Source organism: Zingiber officinale, chromosome 5A (genome assembly GCF_018446385.1).
Source record: "Zingiber officinale cultivar Zhangliang chromosome 5A, Zo_v1.1, whole genome shotgun sequence".
NCBI lineage: Eukaryota > Viridiplantae > Streptophyta > Magnoliopsida > Zingiberales > Zingiberaceae > Zingiber > Zingiber officinale.
This window is the reverse complement of record NC_055994.1, coordinates 137112537-137130839: the sequence shown is the minus strand read 5'-3', so window position 1 is coordinate 137130839 and position 18303 is coordinate 137112537. Positions and strand designations below refer to the sequence as shown.

At 40.7% G+C, this 18303-nt stretch overlaps 1 long non-coding RNA gene across 2 annotated transcripts; it reads right to left on the bottom strand.

The window, feature by feature from the left end:
- Nucleotides 1-15685: 15685 nt before the first annotated feature.
- Nucleotides 15686-17848, bottom strand: LOC121982025. 2 transcript variants are annotated; one of them, XR_006111986.1, is made up of 2 exons: nucleotides 17789-17842; nucleotides 15686-16088 (listed from the first exon to the last, which is right to left on the bottom strand). It is a non-coding gene; the product is annotated as an uncharacterized LOC121982025 (long non-coding RNA). The 2 variants fall into 2 exon arrangements; XR_006111985.1 differs by lacking the exon at nucleotides 15686-16088 and adding an exon at nucleotides 16827-17300 and having other exon boundaries at nucleotides 17789-17848.
- Between the last annotated feature and the right edge of the window lie 455 nt (nucleotides 17849-18303).

Genomic DNA, 18303 nt, shown 5'->3' with positions numbered 1-18303 from the left:
GAATCATTGATTCCCATTGTTAATGTTTGGATTATAGGAATATAAATACAAATAAGGGAATGAATCCTTGAAATTGGGTAATGACTCATTCTCATGTACCTCCCCTTCAATGAGCCATTACCCTATTTTCATCAATCAAAATATTCGCTTATTCCAAAAATACCCTTGACTTAAAACTAAAATTTTTTCCATTAATATCAAATATCAAAATATATTTATTTATTTTTTCTTTCATATCACTTATCTCTCCTTATTCTCTCTCATCATTTTATCACACACTTTCTCTCTCCTTAATCTCTCCTATCACACTCTTTTTCTTCTTTTTTTTCTCATTACACTTTCTCTCTCCTCAATCTCTTCCATCGCACTCTCTTCCTTTTTTTGTTCCTCATCACACTTTCTCTCTCATCACACTTTCTCTCTCCTCAATCTCTCCCATCACACTCTCTTTTCTCTTTTTTCTCATCACACTTTTTCTCTCATCATACTTTCTCTCTCCTCAATCTCTCTTATCACACTTCCTCCTTTTTTCCTCAACACACTTTCTCGCTCATCACACTTTCTCTCTCATCATATTTTATCTCTCCTCAATCTCTCTTATCACACTTCCTCCTTTTTTCTCTCATCACACTTTCTCTCTCATCACACTTTCTCTCTCCTCAATCTCTCTTATCACACTTACTCCTTTTTTCCTCAACACACTTTCTCTCTCATCATACTTTCTCTCTCCTCAATCTCTCCCATCATATTCGCTGTTCTCTTTTTCTCTCACCATACTTTCTCTCTCCTCAATCTCTCTCATCACACTCTCTCTCATTTTTTCTCACTATATTTTCTCTCTCTTCATCCTCTCCTATCATACTTTCTCTCACATCATATTTTCTCTCATCATGCTCTCTCCAATCACACTCTCTTTTTTCATTTTCTCTCATCACACTTTCTCTCTCATCATTCTTTCTTATCACACTTTCTCTCTCATAATACTTTCTCTCTCATCATTCTCTTTCATCATATTTTTCTCTCACATTCATCTTTCTCACACATCCAATTTTTTCTCTTATTTTCCTTTAAGGGTAAAAAAGGAAACTTTGATTTATTCCGATAGAAGATATACAACTAACCAAACATTGCTTTTAAGAGTGATATCCATGCTCATACTCATTCCCATTCCACAATATAATGATTCCCATTCCGATTCCTATTCCTAGGAAAGAACCAAATGCCCCCTCAGAATTTAAGTTCGAAGGGTCGTGTGTGACAAAAACCTACACGACCCATCCCAAATGACATGGCGGTTTTAAGTAAGAGTCCATGGCAAGCTCGGGGTAAAGCAAGATCAAGGTTTGGTCAACATATGACCATGTGGGTGTTACAGGACACAGTCAACATAGCTTCCATGTGGCAACGGGTTGAGTTGAGCCGATCTGACCAAGTTCCCGGTCTCCTGAATTACTAACTCATCGATTGCCCGGCTAGCCCACTCACCAAGCTACCAACCTCTGAACCTCCAGAGCTCCAGGCATGCAGCGGCTAATTTTAGATTTCAGTTCTAATTTCGCGGTCAAAATGCTAATATGTTTGACTTCATTTGGTTAGGGTTTCGATGTTAAGTGTTATGTTTATTTTTGTGGTGATTATATTGTAGATGGTTCCCCTGGTAATTACTTATCGATTTTGTTTCTAAATGGCATATATGTTCTTTGACTTCTATCCATCCTCTTCGTTCTCTATAGTTACTGCTTAAGTTAACTGGGAAATCATGCTGTTATTAATAAGGGCAATGAACTATACCCTCTCTAAGCTTGGGGATATCTATTTTACCCCCCATAGCATAGCGCAGACGGTGGGCGCATGACATCTCTGACGTAATGAATGACATCTCTGACGTAATGACCAGAGGTTGATTCTTAGAAATTGATGACCTGAGATTTACCCTACTAGTGATATGGGTTAGGTTTTGTGGATCCCCAATAAGGAAGGGAAAGAAGATAACCAAACAGAGAAGATAGATCAATATCGGTCGGGAAATACCTCAAAGGAGGTAGGCCAATATCGAGCGAAACATGCCTTTAAGAAGGAAGGTCATTGTCGGCTGGGATATACTTCCGAGTGAGTAGACTAGTATCTACCTAGACATGCCTTTAAGGAGGAAGGTCAATATCGACCGGGATATGCCTCCAAAGAGGCAGACCCATATTGATCAACAAATACCTCAAAGGAGGTAGGCTAATATCGACAGAGATATACCTCAAAGGAGGTAGGCCAATATCGAGCGCAACATGCCTTTAAGAAGAAAGACAAATATCGGCCGGGATATACCTCCAAGGAGGCAGACCCATATCGATCAGCGTATACCTCAAAAGAGGTAGGCCAATATTGAGTGAAACATACCTTCAGGAAGGAAGACCAATATCGACCGAGATATACTTCCGAGTGAGTAGACTAGTATCTACCTAGACATGCCTTCAAGGAGGAAGGCCAATATCGATCGGAATATGCCTCCAAAGAGGCAGACCCATATTGATCAGCAAATACCTCAAAGGAGGTAGACTAATATCAGCCGAGATATACCTCAAAGGAGGTAGGTCAATATCGAGCGAAACATGCCTTTAAGAAGGAAGGCCAATATCAGCCTGGATATACCTCCAAGGAGGCAGACTCATATCGATCAGCGTATACCTCAAAAGAGGTAGGCCAATATTGAGTGAGACATACCTTCAGGAAGGAAGGCCAATATCGACCGAGATATACTTCCGAGTGAGTAGACTAGTATCTACCTAGACATGCCTTCAAGGAGGAAGGCCAATATCGATCGGGATATGCCTCCAAAGAGGCATACCCATATTGATCAGCAAATACCTCAAAGGAAGTAGACTAATATCAGCCCAGATATACCTCAAAGGAGGTAGGTCAATATCGAGCGAAACATGCTTTTAAGAAGGAAGGCCAATATCGGCCTGGATATACCTCCAAGGAGGCAGACCCATATCGATCAGCGTATACCTCAAAAGAGGTAGGCCAATATTGAGTGAGACATACCTTCAGGAAGGAAGGTCAATATCGGTCAAGATATACTTCCGAGTGAGTAGACTAGTATATACCTAGACATGCCTTTAAGGAGGAAGGCCAATATCGACCGGGATATGCCTTCAAAGAGGCAGACCCATATTGATCAGCAAATATTTCAAAGGAGGTAGGCTAATATCGAGCGAAACATGCCTTTAAGAAGGAAGGCCAATATCGGCCGGGATATACCTCCAAGGAGGCAGACCCATATCGATCAGTATATACCTCAAAAGAGGTAGGCCAATATTGAGTGAGACATACCTTCAGGAAGGAAGGCCAATATCGACCGAGATATACTTCCGAGTGAATAGACCAGTACTGACCGAGACATACCTTTGAGAAGGAAAGTCAATATCGGCCGGGTTGACTAATACCCTGAAAAGATACTTGATAAAATATAGCCCAGTGCTGGCTAGAATACAAAACATAAAGGAGCCCGAACGGGCACTGCCCCAGGAGCCTCATGAGAGGTAATAATACTTGATCAAGCCTAGTTAAGCCCAGCTCCGACTAATGCAAGAAACACTTTAAAGGACCTGTGAAACAGGATAGAAGTAAATATTTTAAATAAAATAGTTAATGAAGATATTTGCAGTATACGATTGTATAACAGGTGTTATATATTTTGGCGGGAAATGTGCTTTCAGACTATTTTACAGGTACTAGACGACAAAGAAGGTACATCTGGGGTACAAAAAAGATTCCTTAAAAATCATTTACTACAAGTACGCAGCTTACGTCATCTCATAACAAACTATAACAAACCGGGGTCCACTTCATGACTATGGAGGTTATATGAAGTGGTATAAAAGGGGAATCCTCTCCGTTGGCTAGGTAAGTTCACATTATTGCGCACATTCATAACCCTAATTTTGAACTACTGTTCATCTTCTTCCTTCTTCCACACCGAGAGAGATCACCAACTTGAGCGTCGAAGGGCCTAGCCAAGGATTCTCACCCCGGTCTTAGGTCACTGACGATAGTGTTGGCTGGTCTCTTGTGCGCAGGAAGTCTTGGAAGCTCCGGATCTGGATTCTCTTCGGTGGGATTTCTCTGTCGTCATCGGGTCTTCGCGTAAGGAGGGCACTCGGTGACTCTATTCTTCCCGATCCGCTTTGGGTTTCTCGGATCGGTGTTCTACAGGCATTATTCTTCACCAGCGGTAGGTTTTTTTCCCGGCTCTCCGTCTTGTCAAGCTTCTCAGATAGGATCAAATTTGGTGCCGTCTGTGGGAACTTCACCTGAATCTGAGACTACAAGATGGAAGAGGCCGGAAAATCAAATCTACTCACCATTAGCCGTGAGGATCTGGATTTCCTCATTAATTCTCATGTGCAAAAAGCCTTGCAACAACAACAACAACAACTTCAAGCTCATACTGGAGCTACTCTGCCAACAGCTCATAATCCAACAATTTCAACTACTGAGCATCGGAAAGGAAAGGAGCCGGAAGAGGAGGAACATGCATATTTTCCTCCAGTTGCAGTTTCTCCGACAAGACGTCCACGAGCCTTTCTTCGCACTCCCATGGAGCAGGGGGGTCGAAGGCCCGTGTTCCAAGAATCTTCTGGCGAAGCGCCAGACAAGGAAAAGCGTAAGATTAAAATGATAACCAGTGATAGCTCACCAGAAAAAAGTCATCTCCCCATTCTCTCAAAGTGTACTGGATGATCCGCTTCCTAAGCGGTATCAAAATCTTCAGATCGGCGAGTACACTGGAACCACAGATCCAGAGGATTATCTATTGAAATTTGAGAATGTAGCATTATTACAACAATTCTCTGATGGGGTGAAATATCGGATGTTTCCTACTACCCTCGGAGGAGCCGCACAACGCTGGTTTAAGAGGCTGCCAGAAAAGTCTATCCGAAAATTCAAGGACTTCAAGAAAGTTTTTCTACATCACTTTTCTAGCAACAAAAGGTATCATAAGACTCCTTGGAGGCTGTTTTCAATTAAGCAAGCATCCAAAGAGTCCATCCGAGCCTACATCAAAAGGTTCAATCAGGTAGCTATCGATGTACCTAATGCTACTACTGAAATCTTAGTGAGCGCTTTCTCTCAGGGTTTAAATGATAATGATTTCTTTAAAGATCTGGTAAGAAATCCTCCTGCCAATTTTGACTCCTTAATTGAACAAGCCACTGAGTTTATTAATCTTGAGAAAGCTCAAGTCGCTCGCAGAAAAGAGGGCACTACTTCTTCTCCTACTCCAATTAAGGAAAAGGTTCCTACTCCTGTTCCTCCACCCAGAGGACCTCGAGCAGTTCACCCACCTCATCGCCATCCAAAATATCGCCCGCAAGCAGTACAACATGTGGAGATACAGCCAGAAGCACCAAGAAGGTGGTGCACTTATCACAAAACTAGCAGTCACCATACTGAAGATTGCTATGTTTTAAGAAATAAATTAAAAGAGCAAACAGGGAGCGCTACCAGAGGCAAAACTATTATCGGCAGCAATACCCCAGGCAACAGAGCCCGCTTAAATTGGAGTATCGCCCGGTCGAACCTCGGCAGGAGACATTGCCTACCCGGACCGGTACAAGCCAGGTGTCGGAAAAGGCTCCTTCTGAAGCCATGACAACCCGACAAGAAGAAAATAGGAGTAATGCCGCCCGGGGTAATATCAATATGATCGCGGGAGGGCCCACCGATGGAGATTCTAACAGAGCCAGAAAAGCACATGCACGAAGACTGGAGATTCATGCTATAGGATGCAGCAGGGAACGAGCAGCTGGTCCAGAGATAAGTTTCGGACCTAGAGACCTGGAGGGGGTAGAAATACCCCATGATGATGCATTGATAATCAAGGCCATGATAGCCAATTATACTGTTTCTCGTACCTTTATTGACACTGGTAGTTCTGTCAATATTATCTTCAAGAAGGCCTTTGATCAATTACAGATCGACCCGAGTGAACTTCAACAGATGGTCACTCCTCTATATGGATTCACGGGCAACGAAGTACAACCGCTGGGTCAAATAAAGTTGGCTATATCTCTAGGAGAGGAGCCTATGATGAGAACGATGAGATCTTATTTCATGGTGGTAGACGCCCCGTCCTCTTATAATGTGATACTGGGTCGACCGACCCTAAACGAGTTCAGGGCGGTCGTTTCTACTTTTTGCCAGAAAATTAAATTTCCTGTTGATGACCAAGTCGGGGAGGTGCGGGGTGATCAGAAGACAACCCGAAAATGTTATGTAGAGATCGTTCAGGCTGAAGCTAACGCTGCCCGAAAGATTCAAAGAATGGAAGTCAATGTCATTCAGGAGAAGCAGCCTGTTCTGGTTTATGAAGAAAAGGAAGAAGTTCAGATTTAGACCGGTCGACCTGAAGCTACTACATATATTGCGGCTGATCTTGAGCTTATTCTGAAAGCTAAATTGGTGCAATGCTTGAAGAAGAATAGTGATGTGTTTGCCTGGACGCCCAAAGAGGTCTCGGGCGTTTCTACTGCAGTCATGGAGCATTCCTTACATGTCTTCCCAGATGCTCACCCGGTCATGCAAAGGAAGAGAAATTTTAGCGCGGAGCAGAACCAAATCATCAAAGAAGAAATAACTAGACTCATGGAGGCTGGTTACATCAAGGAGGTACAATTTCCTAGCTGGTTAGCCAATGTAGTTTTAGTCTCTAAGCCAGGAAACAAATGGTGAGTATGCATTGATTTCCGGGATCTCAACAAGGCTTACCCAAAAGATTATTATCCATTACCCAGGATCGATCAACTGGTAGATTCCACTGCTGGTGTGAGTACATCTCTATGCTAGACGCTTATCAAGGCTATCATCAGGTCCCCCTAGCTAAAGAGGATCAAGAAAAGGTCAGTTTTATAACATCTGAGGGTACTTATTATTATAATGTTATGCCCTTCAGACTGAAAAATACAGGAGCAACTTATCAAAGGCATATGAATAAGGTCTTCCAGAAGCAGATTAGAAGAAATATGGAAGTATATGTTGATGATATTTTAATTAAGTCTCTTCAAGCTGTTGATCTGTGCAGGGATGTAGAGGAGACTTGCAAGACATTGAGTCAATATGGGCTCAAGCTGAACCCGAGCAAATGTTTATTTGGAGCAAAAGGGGGAAAATTCTTGGGATATATGGTGTTCGAGTGAGGAATAGAAGCCAACCCGAGCAAAGTCAAGGCGCTTAAGAACATGGATCCCCCTCGTAACATGAGGGAGGCTCAAAGACTTACTGGCCGGATTACAGCCTTGTCTCGGTTCATTTCCAGGTCGGTCGATCGCAGTTTCCATTTCTTTAAAATACTCCGGAAGGCAAACAAATTTCAGTGGAACGAGGAATGTGATAAGGCCTTCCAAGAGTTAAAAGATTACTTGCCTACTCTTCCTGTATTAGCTAACCCTAAACCTATAGTAGGAGAGACCCTCTGGGTATATTTGTCAGCTAATGAAAACGCTGTAGGCTCTGTATTAGTTAGACAAGAAGGAAAGGAACAACAACCTGTATATTTCTCTAGTCATTTATTGAAAGGAGCTGAGTGTAGATATGCTACACTAGAAAAATTGGCTTATGCATTAGTGTTGACTGCTCGGAGGTTGCACCCATATTTCTTAGCACATGAAATTGTTGTGTTTACCAATAGTACCCTCGGACGGGTGCTACTTAACCCAGAGGCATCAGGTAGGCTGATTAAATGGACAACTGAACTTGGTGAATATGACATACAATATCAACCCCGCTCGGCCATCAAGGCACAAGCTCTGGCAGATTTCATTATAGAAGTTCAGGGCCCTGAGGAAGAAAATATCTGGAAGGTTTATGTGGATGGCTCCTCAACCAGACAAGGTAGCGGAATTGGTGTTCTTCTCATATCTCCAAGGGAAGACAGACTCCAACTTTCTATCAGGTTGAATTATAGAGCTACTAACAATGAGGCAGAATATGAAGCATTGATAGCGGGATTACAAGCTGTTCGGCATATAGAAGCAGCTCGGGTCCTCATCTATTCTGACTCTCAATTAGCAGCCCAACAACTATCAGGTAATTTTGAAATTAATAATGACAGGCTCAAATTATATGCTGAGGCATTTGATAAGTTGATGTTCCAGTTTCAAGAAGTAAATATACAAAAAGTCCCTCGATCTGAGAATCAGGTAGCAGATGAATTAGCTAAGCTGGCCTCTGCTATAGTACCTTGGAACCTAGATCGGCCAGTAGAACAAACTCTGTTAATATCTTGTATCGAAAGATAAGCTGATGCAGAAATACAAGGCGACTGGAGGGCTCAAATCATATTGTATCTACAGCAGGGTATTCTTCCAAGTAATGCAGAACAAGCAAGGATATTTAAGAAAAGAGTTGTTCAATACACTATGGTAAGAGAACAGTTATATAAAAGAGCTTTCTCTAGACCTCTGCTCAAGTGTATTGGCACAGAAGATACAGAATTTATTTTACAGGAGGTTCATCAAGGCTCATGTGGTAGTCATATAGGAGGAAGATCCTTGGCTCGCAAAATTTTACTAGCAGGATATTTCTGGCCTACTCTACACGAGGATGCTAACAAGTTGGTAAGAACTTGTATTTCTTGTCAGAAACATCAAAATCTTTTGCATCATCCTACACAGTTATTGAGGACCTCTATAGTCTCATGTCCCTTCGATCAATGGGGTATGGACATAGTTGGCCCGTTTCCTATGGCAGCTGCACAAAGAAGGTTTTTATTAGTAGCGGTGGATTATTTTTCTAAATGGGTAGAAGCAGAACCGCTTGCCCGGATTACCGAAGATGCAGTTATTAAATTTCTGTGGAAAAATGTCATATGTAGATTCCGCATTCCTCATAAATTAGTCTCTGATAATGGAAGACAATTTCAAGGGAGCAGAATCTTGGACTGGTACAAAAGTTATGGTATTCTTCAGGCCTTCACCTCTGTAGCCTATCTACAAAGTAATGGCCAAGCAGAAGTAACCAATAGGGAAATCATAAGGGGTTTAAAAACCAAACTGGATCATATCGGAGGTAGCTGGGTAGATGAGTTACCCAGCGTTCTTTGGGCATACCGTACTACACCTCGAGAAGCTACAGGAATTACTCCATTTCAATTAGTTTATGGAGGAGAAGCAATAATTCCCATTGAAGTGGGAGTAGAATCTGATAGGAAATAATTATATGATGCAGACAATGAAGGTCGACAACTCATGGAGCTGGACCTGATAGAGGAAATTAGAGATAAAACTGCAACTCATCTCGCCTAATATCGATAACGCATGAGACAAAATTATAACAAAAGAGTCATCCCCAGATTTTTCCAAGTAGGAGATCTAGTATGGAAGCGTATTAAACCTGTCGGGGATGTCAGTAAGTTGGCACCACAATAGGGAGGACCTTACAAAGTGGTGGCAAAGCTCGCATCAGGTTTATATTATCTCCAGGATACTGAGGGAAGAATTCTTGAACATCCCTGGAGTACAAATCATTTACAACCTTACCGAACTTGACAAGATCATACCACTCAATAGTACATCTGAAGAAACAAATTGTAATTATTTGAAGCAAGTTCCTGGCAAACTGAGGACAAGTATGCTTACAGTTTATGTACTCTATTTTAACAAATGCAATGCAAAGACAAACACCGCCAGAGAAATAAGTGTGGTTCACACAGATTGACAAGTATCAGCAGAACCTTTATAATCTATTCGAACGATCAACAGTGGGGAATCCTAAAGACCTATTCAACTCCCCTAAGAAAAACCTAGAAGTTTTAAAACCATTACAAGGTCAATGAAAACATTATAATTTTGTATAAGAACATAATCGATTGGGAAATCTCATGAAGTAACTCGGACGGGTCTTCATGGGAGGAACCGGAGACTTTAAACTATCATAGAACATAGTCGATCGGGAAATCTCATGAAGTAACTTGGACGGGTCTTCATGGGAGGAACCAGAGACTTTAAACTATCACAGAACATAGTCGATCGGGAAATCTCATGAAGTAACTCGGACGGGTCTTCATGGAAGAAACCGGAGACTTTAAACTATCACAAAACATAGTCGATCCGGAAATCTCATGAAGTAACTCGGACGAGTCTTCATGGGAGGAACCGGAGACTTTAAACTATCATAAGACATAGTCGATCGGGAAATCTCATGAAGTAACTCGGACGGGTCTTCATGGGAGAAATCAGAGACTTTAAACTATCACAGAACATAGTCGATCGGGAAATCTCATGAAGTAACTCGGACAGGTCTTCATGGGAGGAACCGAAAACTTTAAATTATCATAAGACATAGTCGATCGGGAAATCTCATGAAGTAACTCGGACGGGTCTTCATGGGAGGAATCGGAGACTTTAAACTATCATAAGACATAGTCGATCGGGAAATCTCATGAAGTAACTCGGACGGGTCTTCATGGGAGGAATCGGAGACTTTAAACTATCATAAGACATAGTCGATCGGGAAATTTCATGAAGTAACTCGGACGGGTCTCCATGGGAGGAACCGGAGACTTTAAACTATCACAGAATATAGTCGATGGGGAAATATCATGAAGTAATTCGGATGGATCTTCATGGGAGGAACCGAAGACTTTAAATTATCACAAAGCCCAATCGATTAGGATTATATGGGCATGGTAAATGCAAAGCTATACGGATTTATTCACAAAATTCGGTTGACATTTTACACTGAATCAGAAGTCAGAATTCAGGGGGGATTCTATGCATATGTCACATTTTCTATCTGGAAGCCCGTTCACATGGAGATCTTTATTTAAAATTACCTGGAGTATTATAACCAGCTTGGAACTCAGGAGTTTTATACAGTTCCTTATACAAAATCACTTGGGATTACTCATTCTTTCGAAATGTGAAGCATACTAGGCACATTCCTATCTGAGTGAAGCATAGAGAGATTACGGAAAAGTCTACTGATTGAAGCTATGTGGTCATGAAAGATATTATCTCCGAGGGAGTTTGCTAAGACAAGATTTAACTTCAAGAAGTAAGCAAGGAATTCTTGAACAAAACTTATGCTCAATACCCGAAAGCATTTCAAAGGAGGCATTCTCAAATTAACACTAAAGAGAAACAGGTAAGTATCAAAACTTTCCCATATATCATGATCACTTAATTACAAAGTTTTTTATTACAGTTCCTTTCATTACCAGTTTTTCCACTGCAAGTTTTTTCATTGTCAATCTTTTTGGATGCATAGACATGATTAATTAAAAGGACCTGTTAGATCTGCGGGTAGTTTTTTGTTAAGTCTGCGACAGCTTATGAAAGAATAGGGAGGTTCCTTAGGTAGATAACCGCCCTCTCTCAATTGTTGGAGAATTCCTGACACAGAATGATTTAGAGCACCCACCATTCGACGGACAAATTCTTGAGCAAATGTCAGAGACTTTAGATAAGCCAGGCGCCACTCTTCCCATCGGTTCTTCTCTTGCTCCTTATAACTCTGAAAATCAGCTTGTATTTTAGTGTTTTGATATTTTAAAGTATCTTTCTCCAATTTGAGTTGTTCCAATCCTTCTGGAGCAGTGATAGCTCGACATCTTGAGCCTTTCTTTGCTCTTGTTCCTATAGGATAGTGAAATCATGAGAAGCTAGGTCTTGAGCTTGTTCAGAAAGACAGACATTATGAAGCTTCTCTACTTTCTCTAGAACAAGGCTTTTATGAGAAGCGTCTAAGAGAGCTTTCTCCTTTAAAGCAATTTCCAGTCGAAGACCAGAATGTAAGTGGTCCACTTGTAGCTCTAAAGTTCTCCTTGCCAGCTCTTTGTCTTTCAATAATTGTTGTGATTCCTGCAACTCCTGCCTCAATACCATTAGTTGTTGATCTTGCAAAACCACTTTCTCTTGCAACTGAGTCAGGTCATCAGGAGAGGGAGGTAGAGCAGCTTTCAATATCTCTATTTAAGCTTTTAGCTTATTGTTCTCCAGGTTCCGAGCCATAAGTAGCTGATCTATGTGAAGACTCGATGCAAGAAACTAAACGAAATAATGATACAGTCAAAGATAGTGATAAGAAGTTAACAACATATAATCAAGAGTACTTACAGCGACTGCCTGACGACTGTGGTGGTCAACACGATTTGAAAGACTAATGCCCCTTAGTTGTTCTTGGCCTTGTAGCCAAAATTCGGCCAATAGGCCTTGTAGTTGTAGGGAGCCATAACTAGGCGGATCAGAGGTTTGTCCCATTTGGGAAGGTAGGCCCACAGCTTGTTTAAATAAAGACAGGGGAACGGAGGAAGGAGGCAAGGAAGAAGAAGATGCAATGGAAGGGAAAGAAGTAGTAGAAACAAGAGCAGCAGAAGAAGAACTAAATGGAATAGAAGGTGGCAATGCAAGGGATACTGACGCACTCGCGGGAACGCGAATCGCTGAGGGCCTGACATTAGGAGAAGATCTCCGACAGGGTGTTCGCTTTGCCCGTAGCCCAGAAGCCAAAGGAGGCAAGGCTAATGCAAGAGGTGGAGAAGATATAGAAGGGATAATGGTCATCTCAGAAGCAGAAGCAGAAGCAGAGGGAGCTGAAATAATAGCACAAGAAGAGGGGATGAATAGACTAGGTCTCATCATCCTAAGAGTAGGATTAGAGATAATATGGGTGGGAGTCATTGGTGTCTTACCTCTCTCAAGAGAAATAGGCGCTGGAACAAGAGGAGCTTGCACAAAAGTACCAAAAAGATCACCAAAGGAAGCATCCTCAGTAAGCCTTGGCTTTTTGATTAAGGTAATGAAAGGCTGTTCTTCTTCCTCTTCTATGGCTACGATGGCTTCTGCTTGTTGCTCTTCCTCAGATAGCAAGCCCAGGGTAGAGGAATTAGGATTAGCCCGGCGAGCTCGCAACCACTCTTCTCCAAGATTATTCACAAAGGACTTAGTCATAGTAGGGTTCTTGTACATGAAAGATGGAAGAAGAGCATCAGCTGAAACACAAGAATTAAGTACCATTATAAAGGAGATATATCAATCGATAAATATAGGGCAAAATGACTGTATATACCAAAAGAGTCATCCAAGGGAGTGTCAATGTTGCATATACCAAAAGGAAACATCAAACCCTCCACAATTAAATGCGGCAAGCTAAATTTTGCTCCCCTCAACTTAGATAAAGAAAAGGCAACAGAGGGATCATTGAGGAGATTATGGGTACTAGGAACCGGAGGTAGATCTTATATCCATTGGATATGAAAGGGAGGGGGAGAAGGAAGACGTATACAGAAAAATTTATGGCGCCATTCCCCTTGAGGGGGAATGCGGTTAAACAAAATAGCTTTAGGGCGAGATTGAAACTTGAAAACACCTATATCTATCTGACGCAGAATGAAGAAATGATGAAAAAGACGAGGAGATAAAGGAAAGTCTAGCAACTTAGATACTCCAATGAAACCCATGAGAATAGAAAAACACTGAGGGATAGGCTGATTGAGGGGAATGTTGAAGTATACACTAACATCAGAAAAAAAAGGGATGAAGAGGGAATCAGAAACCTTGTAAGACTTGGTCCCGGAAGATAAATATACACCCTAAAGGAGGAAGATGGGGACTATCTAGCAGAGTAGGACGACCTATATAAGAAGGAAAGCCATAAGTCGCCTTCAAATCCACCCCTTCCGTCTCCGTCAGATCAGAAACACACGCAAGGAAGCATGCGGGAGGGGAATTAGCCATGGTGGAACAGTAGAATGAAGATGAATCAAGGAAGATGAAGAGAAAAGTTGAAAGGCGGAAAAGAACTTAAAACCCTTGTTTTCCTTCCGGTCTTGTGCTAAAACCCCCAAATAAAGATAGTAGAAGAAACAAGAAAAGAAAAAGTACTCGAAATTTCAATCGTCATAAATGAGTGATTTCAAAAAGGGGAATGAATCCCAAAAAAAAGAGGTTGAGTTAAGTAATCTTTCTCGAAAAATGCGAAAAGTTTCCCTAGACATAATTTTAATTCTTAAGAGAGTCTGACGAATATAAGAAAAATCGGTCAGGTACTGTAAGTTTGGATTATTTGTTTCGTAAAACAACAAGCCTAAAGGAGCATAATAGACCGGGCAAAAGTTAGGTATGAGGCATTAGTTGATAAACAGGACTTGGTTAGAGGATACCGGACGAGATTCATAAATGTGAATATGAATCGGTCGGTCATAGTAGATCGACCGAGATAAATGCTATTCAGATATGTCGACCAAAGGTTTGTAATGGTAAGCCGGGTAACATCCACCATATGAAATTTGATCAAAATATAATACATAAGATGATATAAGTATAAATTGGTCGAATATAACAAATCTACCAATATCGAAAATACTACAATAGGGTTGCACTAAGTCAAACGAGATACAATTAGCTGTAAAATATCGGACTATATTTGTCAGCATTGGTATATACCATCCGGTCATGATAAGAGCGGTCGAAATAGAAAATATTATAAGAGGTTGGTTGGAATTTTATGATAGCTAGTCAAGTGACGTTCAATACATTTAAACAAAACAAACAATCATCATGAGGAAAGACAGATTTAACAATGAAAAAGAGAGGATCCACTTTACATAAGTTCACTAGATTGTCATCACAAAGTCCCAGTCCCCCTTTACAGGGATTCGAATTTAAGTAAGAAAAGAAAGTCATACTAAGGTCAACTGAGGGAATAGATCAGGAGGCCTATCCTCAATAAGTTTGCGACGATTTAGGAAGTTGGGAGGGGGATCACGAGATAAGTAGTTTTCCTTTCGCAATTGTTGAACCGCCCCCTTAGCTCCCGCAGTAAAGGCTGCTAAGATTGACTTCATGATCGGCCTATTGAATTCAGTGGATTCAATCATGACGGTGGCTCGTTCCTTGTAGCAAGTATCTTCGTTCGCCTTGTAGACCACCAGAGCCGTTTGGGAAGTCTTCAGTTCGTTTTCTTTGATAGAAACCTCGGTTTCAACTGAATTGAGGGAGGTGTTCAAGGAAGTTATTTCATCATCCTTCAGCTGCAAGACTTTAAGTTTTTCAGCCAATTCCGTGTAACAACCACCCTTCTTATAACTCTACTCTGAGGGTGACTATTACTTACTTAAACTCTACTTAACTGATGTTACTTACTCTAATATCAGAAATATTTAAAATCTACAGAAAAATAATCTGAGCATAAAACTCCATCATTTATTTTAGTTCTTACTACACTTTATAGCAAGCATACATGGCAATTGCTATCAAGAAGAATTATAGAAGATTAATGCCTCTACTTGTCAACAGCTAGCATACATGCAAGAAAGTAGTAATTATTCTACCACCAATTAAAACATCTCACTGAAATTTCGTAGCAACTAAAATAAATTCAGCTACCTACAACATGAAACTTATAGCTACTACAGCATATTAGAATTGGAATTGAGCATGCAATCTAACACTAAGCAGGCAACATAAAGTATCCGCTCTTGCATGTTTATATCCTCCACTACAGCAACCCAAGTCCCCTTTTCCAGCAGCCCAGAGAAGAAGAAAAAAAAATACAACTCCAGCCGAATTCCAAGAGTTCCAGCAAGCAACATAAATCACAAAGACAGGTAATCATTTCGGCAGTACTAAGAGGCATTTTCAGAATCAAGCAATGCAATCAAGCTGATAACAAATCTCTAATTTTTCTAATATTTTGAATAACGAATCTAATTAAACTTTCAATGATATCAAAGAAAAACAGTCACAGTACTTCCAAACCGAAACAGTTTTAGCAGTAACAGTTAATCCAGCTAAATGATAAGAAGAAAACAAAACTAGTAATGTAAGGAAAACTAATCTCTAGCAACCTCTAACCAACTGCTCCAACACTTTTAGAATACCAATCTAAATTAACCCTTAACAATGCAAAATAACTCCAATCTAGCAGTAACAAAATAACATGTACACTCCTTTATTTTCCTAGCAGATAAAAGAATCTAAATGAGTCTCAACAACGTCCCAAGTCTTCCATAGTTCAGCCATCACACACCTTCACCATCACCACCTTGTCGCCTTTCTTTTATACCTGAGCTTTTCCTTTATCTTTACCTATATCTGCAGTAGGAGGAAAGCAGTATCTATAAGCTAAAAGCTTAGTAAGTGCTATCTACTCACAAAAACTTGATAAGAAATGCATGTGCATAAAAGAAAGCAGGAAATGCATATTCCACATGAAAGTAGCAACTAACACTAAATCATGCATCTCTAAAAGGAAACAATAGATTTAACTTGCCAAAATTGCAACTTAGATGAAAGAAACTGTTCCATTTGTTCCCCAACTTATACTCTTATACTTTAAAATAATAATCAACTTCTCTTGGGCCCGACATTGTACCACTTTGCCCGCATTCTTAATAAGAATCGAGGTAGCTAATCCCGAAACTACTAAGATACTTCTAGGCCTTGTGCCTAGGGGCATCTTGGAGCCCATCCCTTGGACCTTGTGTCCGGTACATGCCCTTTAAAAGTAAAATACTTTTTATCTTTAAATACTTCTTATAATAAAATGCCTTGGCATTTATTTAAGCACTTAGTGTGCTTTGATTCTAAATTCTGGAATTCAGGATCAATTTGTGACCTTGGTCTTGTTTTGCTTGTACTTCTCACATATATATATTATGCAAGAGATTCTAAAACCACATGCCACTGATATATATATCTGTATATATTCAAAACAAACTCAACAATAATTTAAAGACTACATGGTCATAGGAAATAAGTTTGGTCAGGCCCACGGCAGCAACAGATTCCAAATAGCAAGCTTGTAAAACTAATTTATTTTTGAATCTTAACAATCCTTTAATCATGCCGTGACTTGAAGGAAACATAACTACTTAGACATGCTTGAAATGTAAGGTAAATACATCTAAATAAGCATGCTGTAACAATCAAGGAAAACCATCAAAAATTCTGTCCGTGCTCTTAAAAAAAACAACAAAAGGGCTTGAACCAAAGCTCAAACCGAATTTCTAGAGCAAAGGTTGAAATCTAGACAATATGCTAGGATGAAGGGCTGCTCTTGTTCATTACACAACAACAAAAATGCAACAAAACCCCGAAAGCTACTCCTACCGCAGGTGAGAAGCACTTACTTTGGGTTCTTGGACTTACAACCGAAGAGAAAGGGCTGCTAGGGTTCGGAGAAGTTGTTTCCTCAACGATCTCTTGGTATCTACTTGTTCTTCTCGACGAGGGGATCACGAAGGTGTGGAGATCTCGTCGGAAAAAGTCCTCGCCGGCCGCTGGAGACGAGCCCTAGATTCGGCTCTGATATATATATTATGCAAGAGATTCTAAAACCACATGCCACTGATATATATATCTGTATATATTCAAAACAAACTCAACAGTAATTTAAAGACTACATGGTCATAGGAAATAAGTTTGGTCAGGCCCACGGCAGCAACAGATTCCAAATAGCAAGCTTGTAAAACTAATTTATTTTTGAATCTTAACAATCCTTTAATCATGCCGTGACTTGAAGGAAACATAACTACTTAGACATGCTTGAAATGTAAGGTAAATACATCTAAATAAGCATGCTGTAACAATCAAGGAAAACCATCAAAAATTCTGTCCGTGCTCTTAAAAAAAACAACAAAAGGGCTTGAACCAAAGCTCAAACCGAATTGCTAGAGCAAAGGTTGAAATCTAGACAATATGCTAGGATGAAGGGCTGCTCTTGTTCATTACACAACAACAAAAATGCAACAAAACCCCGAAAGCTACTCCTACCGCAGGTGAGAAGCACTTACTTTGGGTTCTTGGACTTACAACCGAAGAGAAAGGGCTGCTAGGGTTCGGAGAAGTTGTTTCCTCAACGATCTCTTGGTATCTACTTGTTCTTCTCGACGAGGGGATCACGAAGGTGTGGAGATCTCGTCGGAAAAAGTCCTCGCCGGCCGCTGGAGACGAGCCCTAGATTCGGCTCTGTTTCCGCCCGAGAGAGCCGGCGCCGACGCGAGAGAGGAGAGGAGAAGAAAGTTAGGTCACGGGAGAAAATAAAACTCCCTTTATAACTAGGATATTCGACTACTAACTATACCTTAAATATAATTCGTTCTTTCCTTAATTAACAACAGCCGCTGGCACAGTTGGTTGGTTGCGTTTTGCTTAAGGCGCCGCTCACGGGTTCGAGTCTCGGCTGCAACCATTTTTCTTCCTATTTATTCCCTAATCATTAATTACTGCTTAACTAGAATATTTCTCCTTCATTAATAAGAAACGTCCGCTAGCACAGTTGGTTGGTTGTGTTTTAACAGAGTCCAGG